At 34.1% G+C, this 15,468-nt stretch overlaps 2 non-coding genes and 1 pseudogene across 2 annotated transcripts; all 3 read right to left on the bottom strand.

The window, feature by feature from the left end:
• Nucleotides 1-6,676: 6,676 nt before the first annotated feature.
• On the bottom strand, nucleotides 6,677-6,757 carry TRNAS-GCU. Its single transcript has one exon. It is a non-coding gene; the product is annotated as a tRNA-Ser (tRNA).
• Nucleotides 6,758-6,820: 63 nt separating this feature from the next.
• On the bottom strand, nucleotides 6,821-6,902 carry TRNAS-GCU. Its single transcript has one exon. It is a non-coding gene; the product is annotated as a tRNA-Ser (tRNA).
• A 3,953-nt stretch (nucleotides 6,903-10,855) lies between these two features.
• LOC109158011 lies at nucleotides 10,856-14,415 on the bottom strand (annotated as a pseudogene).
• Nucleotides 14,416-15,468: the final 1,053 nt, after the last annotated feature.

Raw genomic sequence — 15,468 nt, forward strand, 5'->3', positions numbered from 1 at the left:
GCCATAGTCGTTAGTATTGCCACGAGATGATAAACCTGCAGAATAAAAGTTAGTGTTTTGTCAACCACTTCTCTCCCGAATACTTGATGGTGCGTGTATTCTGAACCCAAGAGCTGTGGGAGGACTCATTATGCTTAGAAGCCTACATACCATCAATGTAGGCAGATATTCAGTTAATCCTAAACTGAATATCCTGAGTTACTTAACAGACTAAATCACTATCTGACTTAATATTCCTCTTGCACCACAACCACTTAATTAATACAATATATTATAATATATTATATTAGGAAAAATACTTACATAACAAACTTACACAACAACTCCCCTTTTAGCGTACATAATAGCTCGAAAAGCCAATCTGTAATGCTACCTTGGTTATGGCGAGTTGATGGCAGTTTGAAATTGGTCCACATTGCAGCAACATGAACGCAGTCTCTGAACAAGTGCGCTTTAATAATTTTTTTTTTTTAAAATAAAGACATTGTAGGGATAATGTAGCGAATATAATCGAATTTGAATGTAAAAAATTTTTATATTGAAAAAAATAAAGATAATATAACTAATGAAATTATTTATCTTATTTAATTTATTGATAATGAATATTTTTTTTGAAGTGGGATATAGTTTTTCACTTCAATTTTTTGTGTGATTTGAATACTCTTTTTGTCAATAAATCCCCCAAGTAGTTAATATGATTGACTTAATTATATTTTTTTTTTAAAAACAATTATTATTATTATTATTATTATTATTATTATTATTATTATTATTATTATTATTATTATTATTATTATTATTATTATTATTATTATTATTATTATTATTATTATGTATACCCTTAGGTCATTTTACATGTTAATCTAAACAGCTAATTTTATCAAATATCTTTTTATCAACCATTGATATAATTCGCTGGTCAAATTCACTAACATAATCCGCTAACGCTAACCGCTAACGCTAACCGCTAACTGCTGATTGTCAAACAAGGACATTGCGAGGTAGTTCTCACTTTAATTTGTTGTGTGATTTGAATACTCTCTTTGTCAACAAATTTCTCAAGTAGTTAATATGATTGACTCTATTAATTATATTTTTTTAAATTTTTTCATGGTATTAATAAAATACTTGGTAAATAAATATATAGCATTATTTTGTATTATAATTTTGATATTTAATTTAAAAATAGTGCACAAAAAAGATAATAGACAATGTAATGAATATAATCAATTGATGAATTTGAATGTAAAGAATTTTTACATTGGAGAAATATAATGACAATATAACTAAAAAAATTATTTCTCTTAATTAATTTATTGATAATGAATAAATATTTTTAATAAAGACATTGTAAGGACAATGTAATGAATATAATCAATTGATGAATTTGAATGTATAGAATTTTTATATTGGAGAAAAATAAATACAATAAAGACATTGTAGACACATAATTCTAAATTAAAGGAATGTATATGTATTATTTTTGGTTAAAGTACCTATGAAGTCCCTGTACTATACTGTTTTGTTCAATTTAGTCCTTGTACCTTTATTCTGTTCAATTTAGTCCCTCTACTTTAAAAAGTGGTGAAACTAAGGACAATTGTCCAAATCTCATTAGGAACATGGTTGTAATGATTTATTTTGGACATATTAATTTAATATATTGGTGGTAAAAATAATTAATTTTAAATATTTATAAAGTAATATATGAGTAGGAATATAAATATCGTCACCACCACGTAATCTAAGTTAACGATAATATTAACACCGTTAACTATTGTCCTCAATTGCACCACTTTTGAAAGTACAAGGACTAACTTGAACAAAATAAAGGTATAAGGACTAAATTGAACAAAACGTTATAGTACAGGGACCTCGTGGGTACTTTAACCATTATTTTTTGTTGTAGCTACTAAATTAGTATTTAATTTAATAAGAGTAAAATAGAGTACTAATTATGCCAACTTTGATTGGGATGGGGTTCGAACCTAAGATTTCTTATTGAAATCAATGAGTAAGTTAATGGTGAACTAACAGAAATTAACGGAAAACATAATATTTAACGGAAAATTTAACACATAATCATATTCATTAAGGATAAATTAGGAAATTTTAAGGAAAAATTAAAATCTGATCAATCTGAGCCATTCATTTAATTAAAAAATTTGACCGCCATTTTTTCTACATATTATAGGCCTAACTCTCTTGGGCTTTTATTAGTATAGTAGATATATATATATATATATATATATATATATATATATATATATATATATATATATATATATATATATATATATATATATATATATATATATATATATATATATATAATAGATTTACATTCAGGTAAAAACACATCTTAAAATACAAATCTATGGACAATTTGACGCCGTTGGATGGTGGTATTGGACGGTCTTGATTGTTTCCTCCTATGCGCTGTGTGCATGTAAGTATGTTAATGTGTGCACGAGCTTTGATGGATGGTTGTGATTTTTCCTCCTACGCGTTGTGTGCATGTAAGTATGTTAATGTGTGCACGTGTTAATCCCATAAATTGTTGACAGTACGCCCTGTGTGCATGTAAGTATGTTAATGTGTGCACGAGCTCAAGTTTGTATTTTAAGGGAGATTTTTATTTTAAGGGGGTTTGCATTTGAATGCAACCCTTTATATAATATATATATATATATATATATATATATATATATATATATATATATATATATATATATATATATATAAAGAATAAAAATTAAAATATACAAGTATTTATATAAATATTATAAAACATATAGTAAAAATAAAAAAAAATCAAAATATATAGTAATAATAAAAGTAAAAATAATATTATTTCGAATTTTTAGAGGAAGATTGTAAAGTTTAGGAGAGAGAAAAAATTGGTAGAGTTTAGGTATGAAGAACATATAGGATATTGAAGAAAAAATAATTTATTAAATTTAGGTATAAAGTTTATAAAGTTTAAATAGTGAAAAAAATAAAGTTTAAATAGAGAGAGAAAACCTTCCAAGTTGGTAAAAAGAAAATTTTGAAATCTTAGGGTTGAGAGTTGGATTTCAACTATTAATATTTGAGAAGGAAAAGTCTACAAAAGTCCTAAAATTAAAAAGTCTACACAAATTCATAACTTTTTGAATACCACATGACTTTTAAAGACTCTTAATCGAATACCACCCGACTTTTAAAGACTCTTTAAAAATCATGATTGAATACCGCCTGACTTTTAAAGACTCCCAAAAAAGTTTGAATTGAATGTCTCCAAACTTTAAAAGTTCATAAATGTCTTTAAAAGTTTATGAAAGTCATGATTGAATACACCTAGAGTATAAACTATTTGTAAGTATCAGTAATATTTGAAAATAAAATATAACATTTAGTTACACGTAAAATCTAATATAATGAGAGAAAATTTTGTTAGTAAATAGCAGTGTTGCAAAACTCGGCCGACTAGGCGCTAGGCGGCACCAAGCCTTGCCGTTTTTGGGTGTAGGCGGCCATTGCTCGGCCGGCGGCCACCTAGGCAGCCAACTCGGCCAAAATCGATCGTGTCGGCCAACTCGGTTGAGTCATCCGATTTTGACCAATTTCGTCCGATTTTGTCTGATGTCGTCTTTCATTAATTATTTATTTTAATATTATTATGATATTATGACTTATAAATTATCATTATTGCATTTATTTGGTTGTGTTATTTGGTTGAATGTTGAAAACAACCTCTTTAAAATTGTCAAACGGCAAGTCTACCACTATTTATTTTATTTTTTTGGGCGCCCGCCTAGCGCTGCCTAGATTCCGCCTAGGCGCTGCCTGGACGCCCGACTAACGCCTACTGCAACCATGGACTAAATAGTAATATTAATAATGGGATTCTCCATCACAATAGGATTCTCCATCATTATAAGAATATATGAGAGGAAATTATGTCAGTGAATTGATTTATTAATGACGGAATTTTTGTCACAAAAAGAACATTTTAGTAACGGTAAATATACTATCACTATATGCACACTAATGACAACATCATATCCCGTCACTATTTATTTTTATCTTAGAAGAAATAACGACAGGTCGTGACTTCATCTTCTACCAATTCTTCTGTTACTTCAAGAATTCTACCAAGTTTTGACGCATATACAATTTTTTAATACATTTTTACAATGAAATTTTGGAGAATTAATTTTTCAAAAAAAAAGTACATTTTGACTCATCAAAATCTTATTACAAATATTCCTAACAGAGCATAACTCATCCCATAAAGGATCCCTTATGCATTCCTAGTTTTAGCATACACAAAAGTAATCTAGAATGCATTAGGGATAATAACATGACCACAAGAAACCGATACAGATTGATCAGATTCATATTCAAAATTCAAATTAAAGTCAGAATTCCAAAAGAGCCACAACTTATCATTAACCCCAACAAATGCAGAGTCAAAGCCAAGTTGCAACATAAAGGAATCTAATCTATCAGTATCACAAAATGGTTCAAGACACAAAATAAAAGACCTATGTTTTCGGAGCAACAAATGCAATCTCTGAAAAGAACCTCGCAAGACAATCCCCTGCACATTCGAAACAATAAATCGCATTATCAAAAAGAGGGGGACTGAGAAGAGATTGGCATGCCAGAGGCCGCACTACTCCGCTCTTGTTGTACATGAGATGTAGTGTACTTGTCACCAAGGGGCACACGGGTGGTCCTAGGGGGCGAGCCATGGTCCACTAGCTCCCTATGACACCCTGCAGACTCAAAGGTAGCAACTCTACAAGCAATCAAAGACTCACTATCATCAGACGCCTCACAATAGAACCCTGCAACGTTGGAACGCTCTGACGCTGACCAAGTTCTCTGAGTTCGCCTAACCATCGGAACTAGCTCAGAGGGCTGAGCAACTGGAGAGTGAAAAGGACCTCCATCATTATGTGTTCGTGTCGGGGACTGAGCATCTTCCTGTGATTGAGCATGGGTCGGGCCCTGACAAAGTGCTAAAGGCCCCATGTGTGCCTGAGTATGTGTCTGAAGCTCCTCCTATGATTGATCCTGAGGTTCCTCATGTGATTGAGTCTGGGGATCCTGAGAAACCTCACCTTGACCAAGAACCAATGCCATGTGATCATCTAATACAACATCAAAGTCCTGTGTTGGCCCCTACAGCTAGCTCTGGCTCCTGAACACCTTGAATGTGAATTTATTTCATTACATGTGCTATATAAGAATGAACTAGGCCCATCTTTGTAGACATTTATGGGCTGTTTGGTTCACGGAATAGGCCTGGAATGACATAGCATTCCCAGTAATAGGCATATTCCTCTGTTTGGTAACCACTTGTATTCCTAGGAACATTATTTCCGGAAATGACCTATTCCCCTTGCAAGGGGAATAGAGATTCCTGGGAGGCCCCTGGTATTAGGCTATTCCTGAGCTCTCAGGAATAGCCTAAAGTTTCTATTTCCTATTTTACCCCCCACCACCACCACCACCGCCACTGCTGCCACCGCCACCGCCACCACCGTCGCCACCACCACCACCATTGCCGCCGCCGCCACCACTACCATCACCGCCACCATCACATATTTTTATAAGGGTATTTATGTCTTTTAAAACATATTTCATTTCGATTCCTTAAATCAACCAAACACTGTAATATAATTCCTAAAGTATATTCCTTCCGCGAACCAAATAATATAATACAATTCATATTATATTCCTTGCCTATTCCATTCCTTATGGAATAACATTCCTATTACCTCAAAATTTATTCTATGAATCAAACGTGCTGTAATAGTTTAGCTAGATTGCAACTCCACTTGCCAAAGAACTGTTATTGGGCTACTAAACATGCCCCGCATCTTCCCAAACTAATGACTCGTATGCCTCAAAGCCAAATAGTCTTGTCATTGTTAAAGTTAACGTACTCATAAGATAGTGTATCATTCTTCTCAATAAACACTATTACCATAGGAAACAACCTCAGAAACAGTATTGTTCTTGTACTGCATTACAGTTTTCATAACATAAATTGCTTGTGCCTACTAGAATACAATTTTTAAACTATTACCCTCATCCCATTAACTAGCTTGGTTGTTTGCAAACATCGTTCACTATAAGAAAATATATAAATACCAAGGAATCTAGCAACATATTATATTTATAGCTAAGTTAACAATGAAATAGCGAAAATTTGGCAAGAGACTAATTAATAGATAAATATTCACTACAAGAAAATATACTAAAATTAATTGATTTGTGTGTGCGTGTGTATTTATTTGGTTCATATAAGTCTAAAAGTGCTTGATAAATGATAATTTACTACAAATTAAAGCAAGGTAGATATTTACTTATATACCTAAAATACCAATGTAACCTAAGTCATTTGATAAATGATAATTAATAATATATATTCAAGAGATTAATATATGGAGTGATTGATTAGTTCTGTCAATTTTGAAATATTAAAAAGAATAAAGACCTAAACAACTACTGATTTTAGGAAAAAGAACTTTTCAGTCTCTGTTGTATTGTGATATTGATATATATATATATATATATATATATATATATAGTATATTATAATTTTAATATACAGTCAGATGAGCATGGAAAGGAGTATTTTAAGCATGATGAATATTAGAAACTAAGGTCTACATAAATCCGACACTTGAGAGCTTTGAACTCTCACAGGAAACCCCATGTACTTAGCAGGCACACGCCTTAACCACTCGGCCAAAGCATCTTTATGTTATAGTACTTGTGAAGAATAATACTTGTAAGATAATAACAAACAAAAATGACATTACAGCGCCTAAGAGATTCGAACTCTCGCGGGGAAACCCCATGTACTTAGCAGGCACACGCCTTAACCACTCGGCCAAAGCATCATTGCGTTGCTGCATTTGTGAAGAATAATTCTCAATATTTAGTAGATACAATATCATTTGATAGAGAAAATTTACTATGTAACCCAATTAAATGAAAGGATAACAGTGTAAAGTTTTTTTTTTTTTTTGTTTTTTTTTTTTTGTTTTTGAATACTATTAATCTATTACAATATAGTATTTGCTCATAACTATTTTCTCAACCTACTGAAGCACACAAAGTCAATAGCGCTTCCATTAAAGCTCAAACTCACAACTTATCATGTGGAAATTCAACTTGATACCATTAGACCACAAAGTTCTTGGGTAACAATGTAAAGATAAGAAGAATGCCTTCAAAGGATAAAATACTATTTGCAAAGATGGTCAAAAGGTTACATAAATTGTGTAGTAATAAGACAATCACACTGTTTGGTAAATGACTGTTAGCTGTTAGCTGATTGGGTTAATTAGATGGTATAACTAGTTGATAACAATAGCTGATTGTATAAAATTGTTTGGTAAATTAGCTGTTTGGTATAATTTCTTTTTCTCAAAAAGCTAATTGAAAAAGTTTCTTTGAACAGCTTTTTGAATTTTAGCATTTTGGAGTTACAAAAAGCTAAATAATCAAACACTTATATTGATTTTTTAACCAAGTCAAACAACTAATAGTGGCCAAATAAGCTAAAATTGGCGTGTAGGCTAAGTATTTGACCAAATAAAGCCAATATGTTTAAACAAGACAAAAGAATAATTATTTGTAGACCTCATTTACAAGAATGACTTGCATTAACCTAGGCGCCTCACGCAGGCAAGCAGTTGCAAGGGTCTTGACTGGCAGCGATTTTCTTCGACCCGACCTCCCCAACTCAAGTTGGCCTGCTTTTGTCGATCACGAGGCCGCGGTTGGATTCTTTCTTTTCCGTCACGGGTTGAGTCGGATCCGCTCAATATCCTATGTACTGAGTTCAATATATCCATCAAAATATTTATTTATTAAAAGAATTGATTCCGTGAGGTATATATATATAGACAACCTACAGTTGCTTGATGAGTATCTAAACATCTTTTAATTTATAAAATTTGAATGCATATACATTTCATCGTTCTTGTACGATATATCTATTCATAGTAATGAGATTGCAATAACTATATATTCTAATACCATAAATATATATTTGTCCACCATGATAATTGGTACCTAGATTTATTTTAATACTTATACTAGCATAAAATGAAATTGAATAACAAGTCCCATATATTAAATGTATATTATTAAATAAAACTGTACATTAATTAGAATGATACTTTGGTGGTGCAATAATGAAATTCAATGTGTATAAAATGAAAATTCAAAACTCAGACCGGATCCCTAGACGATCTGTAATATGTCGGCACGTATGTGATCGTGAGGCTCGAACGGTGATCCACGCCTTATCTGGTGAACTGGCACTGCATTCAATTCCGGCTCGATAAGCGGGGTTTGGAGTTGCTTTGACCGAATATTTTAGTTTGAACCCTTCCTCGCTGAACTAATGTCAGGGCTCGGACTAGGGGGGCTACTTGATAGGGAATATTCCCTGAATATACCTCCATCTACGTACCGTGCACCTACTTAGTACCCGTTCAGGTCACCGAGAGTAATCATTCTCGACCTTGATAGACCAATAGCTTGATATTCCTGACCTAAATGCAACGACCGAGCTGAATCATGGTTGCAGTAGTACTTCGTTGTTTTGGGACCAACCGCGTCCCGTTTAGGTCGGGACGGTCATCCCAAGCAGGGTTACTTGAGGATTTGGACCTAGGCTTCTAACTTTAACCTGACCACACCCCTTAGTGGACGGTCAGGAATATCAACACACGTGGCTATCATGGCGTTGTTCCTGAGCCCACCGACTACATGTATGACATGTGACAGTCATGCCGAGAGCCTTGCATGTGACTCCTTCCCAGCTCCTATAAATACCACATTAAATGCTTGTAGGAGGGACTTTTTGAGCATTTTCTCTCTAGAGTACTTACAACCTCGGGACCATTCGATCCTTAGTCTTAACTACCTGAGCTACAACTATACTATAATTTGTACTCATATACGTATACACAAGAGTATTTACCACATCATATATTATTGAAAAGGTATTATTTCTTGTTATATAACAAAGATGATATAACATGAGACTATACCCTCTATAAAATTAAAAGAACTATTAATTACAAGGTAGAGTGTTACGTACTGAAATTTAGTACGAAACGAAAGAAACCTTTCGAGCAGGCTTCTAGCTCCTAACCGTATTCGAGTCACGGCAAACTCCAATTTCACACTTCGAGCGTGTGAGGACTCCAAGAAGAATAGACTAGAATAGTAGAATAACAATATATTTCTCTGAGTGGTTCCCGATATTCATATACAATGGACCTATTTATACTAAATTACTAACACCTATAATAATTAGGTTACTACAATTATTCTAACTATACAAGGTAATAATATATTCTAATATACATAATTTCCTTATACTAATATTTAGTCAATTATCCTCTAATTACATATGATTCATTCCTTATAGACCCTCCACTAATTAAACCACCAATTATTTCTTTCCTTTGATGCGTATCACTCTCCACCCCTTCAAAAAACACCTTGTCCTCAAGGTTTAGAGAGGAATAGAATAAACACATCTTTGTTGAAGCGGTTCATACAACTTTGGATGGTGGCTAGTTGGCAAAACAAATGATTGAAATGGTTCTTGAGCTTGATCGTGACACATAAATGGCCTCCGCTTTTGGCTTGTACCGTTTAAAAATATGTCTTGCGCCCCAATGTTGAGTTCCAAGTCTAAGGTAGTAGTACTCACAAGTCTTGTCTCAAGATAATCCTCAAGAGACTCTAAGTTGTTGAAATCTTGAATGTTGCTTTCGTCATGAGTGGTTGGGAGAGGAACTGTTGTTATTGATGATTCCTTGGACCCTGGGCTATTTGGTTCTTCTTGAAAAGTTGAATTATAATAATTAGAAGTGAGACATTCCGAAGTGTCATCTTGGTCCGTCGGTAATTCTCCACACACATCCATCAACAACTCTAAATCAGGATATTTAATGTCTAAAACACAACACCCATCGTAAATATTTTGGCCATGAAGAGCTTGTTTAGCCATGAATGCATCCAAGATAGAATCAAACCATACCAAAGCTTGGAAGGTGTAACTCTCATCCTTCAAAATATGAATATATTGTACGGGTCCTTTCGTAGAAAAGATCTCATACAATACAAAATCATCAATGGAATACCATACTTGATGTACAGAAACCAATAAACATCGATGAGTAATATTTTCCATAATAAAAAAAATCTTTTTCTTTTCCTTTCTGTCATTTTTTTTTATTTTTTTATTTTTTTACTTTTTTCCTTTCTATTGTTTTTTTTTCTTTTTGTTTTCAATTTTTTTTTCATTTTTTTTTAAAAAATAAATAAATAAATTCTGAAGGACGCAACAAAAAAAATAAATGAATAAAACGATAGGGGATACTCTCATCAATGGAATCAATGAAAGCACCAATGTTACGTACTGAAATTTAGTACGCAACGAAAGAAACCTTTCGAGCAGGCTTCTAGCTCCTAACCGTATTCGAGTCACGGCAAAACTCCAATTTCACACTTCGAGCGTGTGAGGACTCCAAGAAGAATAGACTAGAATAGTAGAATAACATATATTTCTCTGAGTGGTTCCCAGTATTCATATACAATGGACCTATTTATACTAAATTACTAACACCTATAATAATTAAGTTACTACAATTATTCTAACTATACAAGGTAATAATATATTCTAATATACATAATTTCCTTATACTAATATTTAGTCAATTATCCTCTAATTACATATGATTCATTCCTTATAGACCCTCCACTAATTAAACCACCAATTATTTCTTTCCTTTGATGCGTATCATAGAGAATAATATATTTTACATTAAAATATTTATTGACTATAATTCATCCTCAACATGTTCAATGTAAGTATTAAACATTCCTATTCATGTAATCAACGACCTTCAGAGACAATAGAGTTCGTGATTGAAGAATAACATGAACCTATCTTGCTATCCAAGTATGAAAGTGACAAAACAAAGTCATCAAAGCCTTCACTTCGCGAAATTGTCAAACATGTTGTGGAGAGAGTAAGTAATGACAATTTTGGTAGATCTACAGAGCGTTCCAAATATCGAATAACTTGTCGAATGCTAGGTCTGAGTTCTGCATCTAGCAGAGAACACAACAACCCTAGCTTCACCAAATTTAGGATCAACCGTTTGTAATATTTCACCTCTATTCCACCATGAAAATACCCACTCCACCAAAATAAGATCATCATTTGATGCTTTTAGCTCAATAGGCCTCCTGCCACGTGCAACTTCAAGTAAGAATGCTCCAAAACCAAACATATCAGAGCTTGTCGTGGCCTTCAGTTCCCTGTTCTAGCATGTTCTGGGGCAAGGTAGTCATGAGTTCCTGCCACATGTGTAGTTTGAAGATCAGATCCATGATCATACAATCTTGCTAACCCAAAATCTCCTAATCTTCCATTACATTCATTATCTAGCAAGACGTTACTAGCCTTTATATCTCTGTGAATCATCACCTGCTCCCATTCCTCATGTATATAGAATAAAGCTAATGCCACTCCTTTGATGACTTGAAATCTTTGGCTCCAACTGAGGGTGTGCATTAGTTCGTCAACACAAATACCTGTCAAGACTTCCTTCCATCAGGCATGTACTCATAAACCAAAAGTATTTCTCTTTTATGTCTACAATAGCCACAAAGAGGAACAAAATTCCTATGACACAATCGCCCCATACTAACAACTCCAGCTATGAAGGGTCTCATTCCTGGTGTTGATTGATTATAAATTTTCTTCACAACAATTTCAACTTGCGTGTTGGGTAACATGCCTCTATAAACTTTGCCAAACCCCCTGCACCTAATATTTGTTTGTCCGAAAAGCCCTTTGTGGAAAAGTAAAATTCTTTGTAATTAAACCTATGAGGTCCATATTCCTGTTCCAAGCCCTCAAGCAACTCTGCAAACTTCCTCTTCCTTAAGAGATAATATCCCACTCCAAAAGTGAAAGCTGGCTTTAGTGGGAGTGTTTAGTGAGTGTCGTCCTCTAGGAAAGGCTATAAAGGCATTGAGTAGAGAGGGGTTAAACATGAGATCATTGAGTGTTTGAAAGCTAACCAAAAGGAATTGATCATTTGCATTGAGAACAAATATATGATAAAGCAATAGATTATGTAAAACACAATATTGAAGGGAAGGATTTAGATAAAACTACTTTGCATAAATGCTACTAATGTTCTAAGTTTCTAAGCCAAACAAAAATCAAGAATGAAAGTGAGGGAGTTTAGCAAGTGCCAATGCCATTCTCATGGTCATTGGTCTATCACCTAAGTTCACATCCCATTCTCTTGGCAACTAGACTAGGTGAGGCAATTAAACAAATACTTTGTGTGCTCTTTCCCTTCCAACTCCCTTTCTCAAGAGTGAGTTAGAAATGTGATAGGTTTGGCTATGGTGAATCCCTACTCTCATAGGTGAAACACCAAATCCAAAATCCTCATGCAAAGTTGGGCCATAACCGTACAAGAGTCAAAATAATTCACCAAATTCACAATCAAGTTCATTCTAAAGATATTGCAAGCCCTAGATTTTTCAATTTAATTCATACAAAGCAATTCAATCTAAATTCCTAACTAGTTTAACTACTCATAATGGAATTGATAAACTACAAGCAATTAAAATAATGCACAATGAATTCGACTTCAATAAAGTGCAAGAATAAGAAATAGAAACCCGTACTTTATTGAATGTAAATTCGAAATAGAAGTTGAAAGTTGTAGTTGCGTACAATAATCTTCCAAAAGATGATGGAATACAATGTATTGATGTTAAATGGTGTAAGTGGAGAGAAAATGTAAAGGAAGATTTCACAAATTAAAAAGTTGTCTGAAAATAACGCCAAAAACTATTTATACTTTTGGAATCGCGCCCTTTTAATCGCTTCCAGAATTCCTGGTCACGATGGAGGTCAAGACGTTACCTTCATCGTGACCAGGCCAAAGCCTCGCATGTTCTAGGATGTCACGCTGCAGATCACGGCGTGACCAGCAGCGTGACGCCTGGGATCCAAAAAGTAGTTTGCAAGTCACGAAGGAGGTTACGTCGTGACCTTCATATTGACGTGCAGACTACTTTCAGATGGTTAGCCTGTCACGCTGCAGGTCACAGCATGACCAGCAACGTGACAAGCTGACCAGAGTGTCACGCTTTGACTTCTCCTTCGCTCCAATGCTCCGTTGATTCCTGCTATGATTTTTTCCTTCCCTCTTTGAACCACTTTGCCTTAATATCATCTTGATTTGTCCTCATTTTAAGTTCATGTATGCCCTAGTCTACATTTCCTTTCCTCAAGCCATAAACACCTGAAATATGTTTCCTTCTTGCACAATCACCTAGCATTCACTCAAAAATTAGTATAAATGAAGCATAATTATGGGCTAATTCAAGGCTTATCAAAAAGCAGTAATAATTAGAGAAAATATCGCAATCACAGGCACCCTAATGACTAAAAATCTAGATTTTCTCTTAGGCTCCACTCGTGGAAAGTTTGGAAGTTTAGAGGGATCAAGTTCTTGAGCAATGCCATTCATTTTGAAGCTCCGCCCAAGAATATATTGGGTTGATACTGCTGAACCAGTGGCCGCGGTGAAGCCAATTGAAACAGTTTCGAGTATGTCTAGAGAAATATCATGTGTTTTGTTCTTTAATGAAGGTTGTGCCAGTACTTGCACCAAGTGGGAGAATGTAAGTATTTTCCCTAATATAATATATTATAATATATTGTATTAATTAAGTGGTTGTGGTGCAAGTAAGAGATTGAGTCAATTAGTGACTTAATCTATTAGGCAACTCAGGATATTCAGTTAAGCTTTAACTGAATATCTGCCTACGTTGATGGCATGTAGGCTTCTAAGCAAAACAGTTCTCCCACAGCTCCCATATTCAGAATACACGCACCATCAGTTATTCAGGAGAGAAGTGGTAGACACAACACTAATGTCTATTCTGCAGGTTTACCATCATGGCGGCAATTTCTACGACTATGGCGAGGGATATTCAGAAGGTCCTAAAGCTTCCGCTATCACGAGGTCAGGTTCCTCGTTATTACCGTTTATGTTAGTCATATTATTGTCTAACAATCCCATCATATTCTACCCAAGCTTGTATTGGCTTGCCGCTGCCAAGACTAAAGTTATGAAGTTGGTTGTCCTGATAGTAGCCTGCTGATTTTGCTTCAACTGATATCAAGCGGTTGATATCAATTCCCACATGGTTGTTATCAATGCCATTGAAGGTCGTTTCATTGAAAAGGCCGAAATATGGGTTGGGTAGTGCTCCTGGAAGACCTCCCGATTGTGTAATCGCATAGAGAATGCCGTGAGTTATCCAACTCGGAGTCTGGGGAACCATAACACAGACAAAGGTGGTGGAGAAGGAGAAAGCGGAGCTGTTGGATGAATTCTTGAAATTATAGGCATGGGGTAAAAGGCACGGCCTTTCTGCAACATGGTTTTATTTGTTGAACCCGTTGAATGTGAACTCATTGCCTCTAGATGTTGTAGAGCAGCATAGTTGAGCAGTAGAGATGACTACCATCACCAAAAGCTTGAGGGACATCATTGCATCCCATCAGAAATGTTAGGATCAAGCGCCACACATTTCCCCTACCAGCCAGTCTTAATTGCTCTTGTTAGGACTTGGACAATCCCAATCGTTATGCTGTGGAACCGTGTCCACCTTGTAATTATTGAACTCTATGTTCATAATTATAAAACTATATATTCGTAATTTTTGAACTTCATATTCATAATTATTGAACTTTATATTCACAATTACATAACTCTATGTTCATAATTATTAAACTATATGTGCATAATTATAAAGCTATATATTCATAATTTTTGAACTTCATATTCACAATTATTGAATCTCTATATTCATAATTACATAACTATATGCTCATAATTATGTTCACAACTCTATGTTCATAATTATAGAGCTATATGTCCATAATTTTTGAACTATATATATTCATAATTATGAATAGTTTTGGAACCGTGTCTACCTTGCAAGGTGGACACGGTTCCACAGCATCATTTGCTGGGCACTCGTTATACCTGGTCCACAGTGCACTGTGGACCTTGGTCCATACACATAATTTGACTTCATAATTTACAGAATTCCTATTAATAATGCACATAATTTACGTTCATAATACACATACACATAAACATAATATAATGAACATGAATTATGTACATTATGAACATGAATTATGTTCATTATGAATATGAATTCTGTGTATTATGCTAAGTGTTTATGTGTCTTCATTATATTGTGTTTATGTGTATGTGTTTATGAACATAAATTCAGTACATTATGAAGTCAAATTATGTGTATTGGACCAGGGTCCACAGTGTATTGTGGACCCTGGTCCACGATATAAATTGCCAGACTTGGGTT

This window comes from Ipomoea nil, unplaced genomic scaffold (genome assembly GCF_001879475.1).
Source record: "Ipomoea nil cultivar Tokyo-kokei standard unplaced genomic scaffold, Asagao_1.1 scaffold2805, whole genome shotgun sequence".
In the NCBI taxonomy this organism is placed as follows: Eukaryota; Viridiplantae; Streptophyta; class Magnoliopsida; order Solanales; family Convolvulaceae; genus Ipomoea; species Ipomoea nil.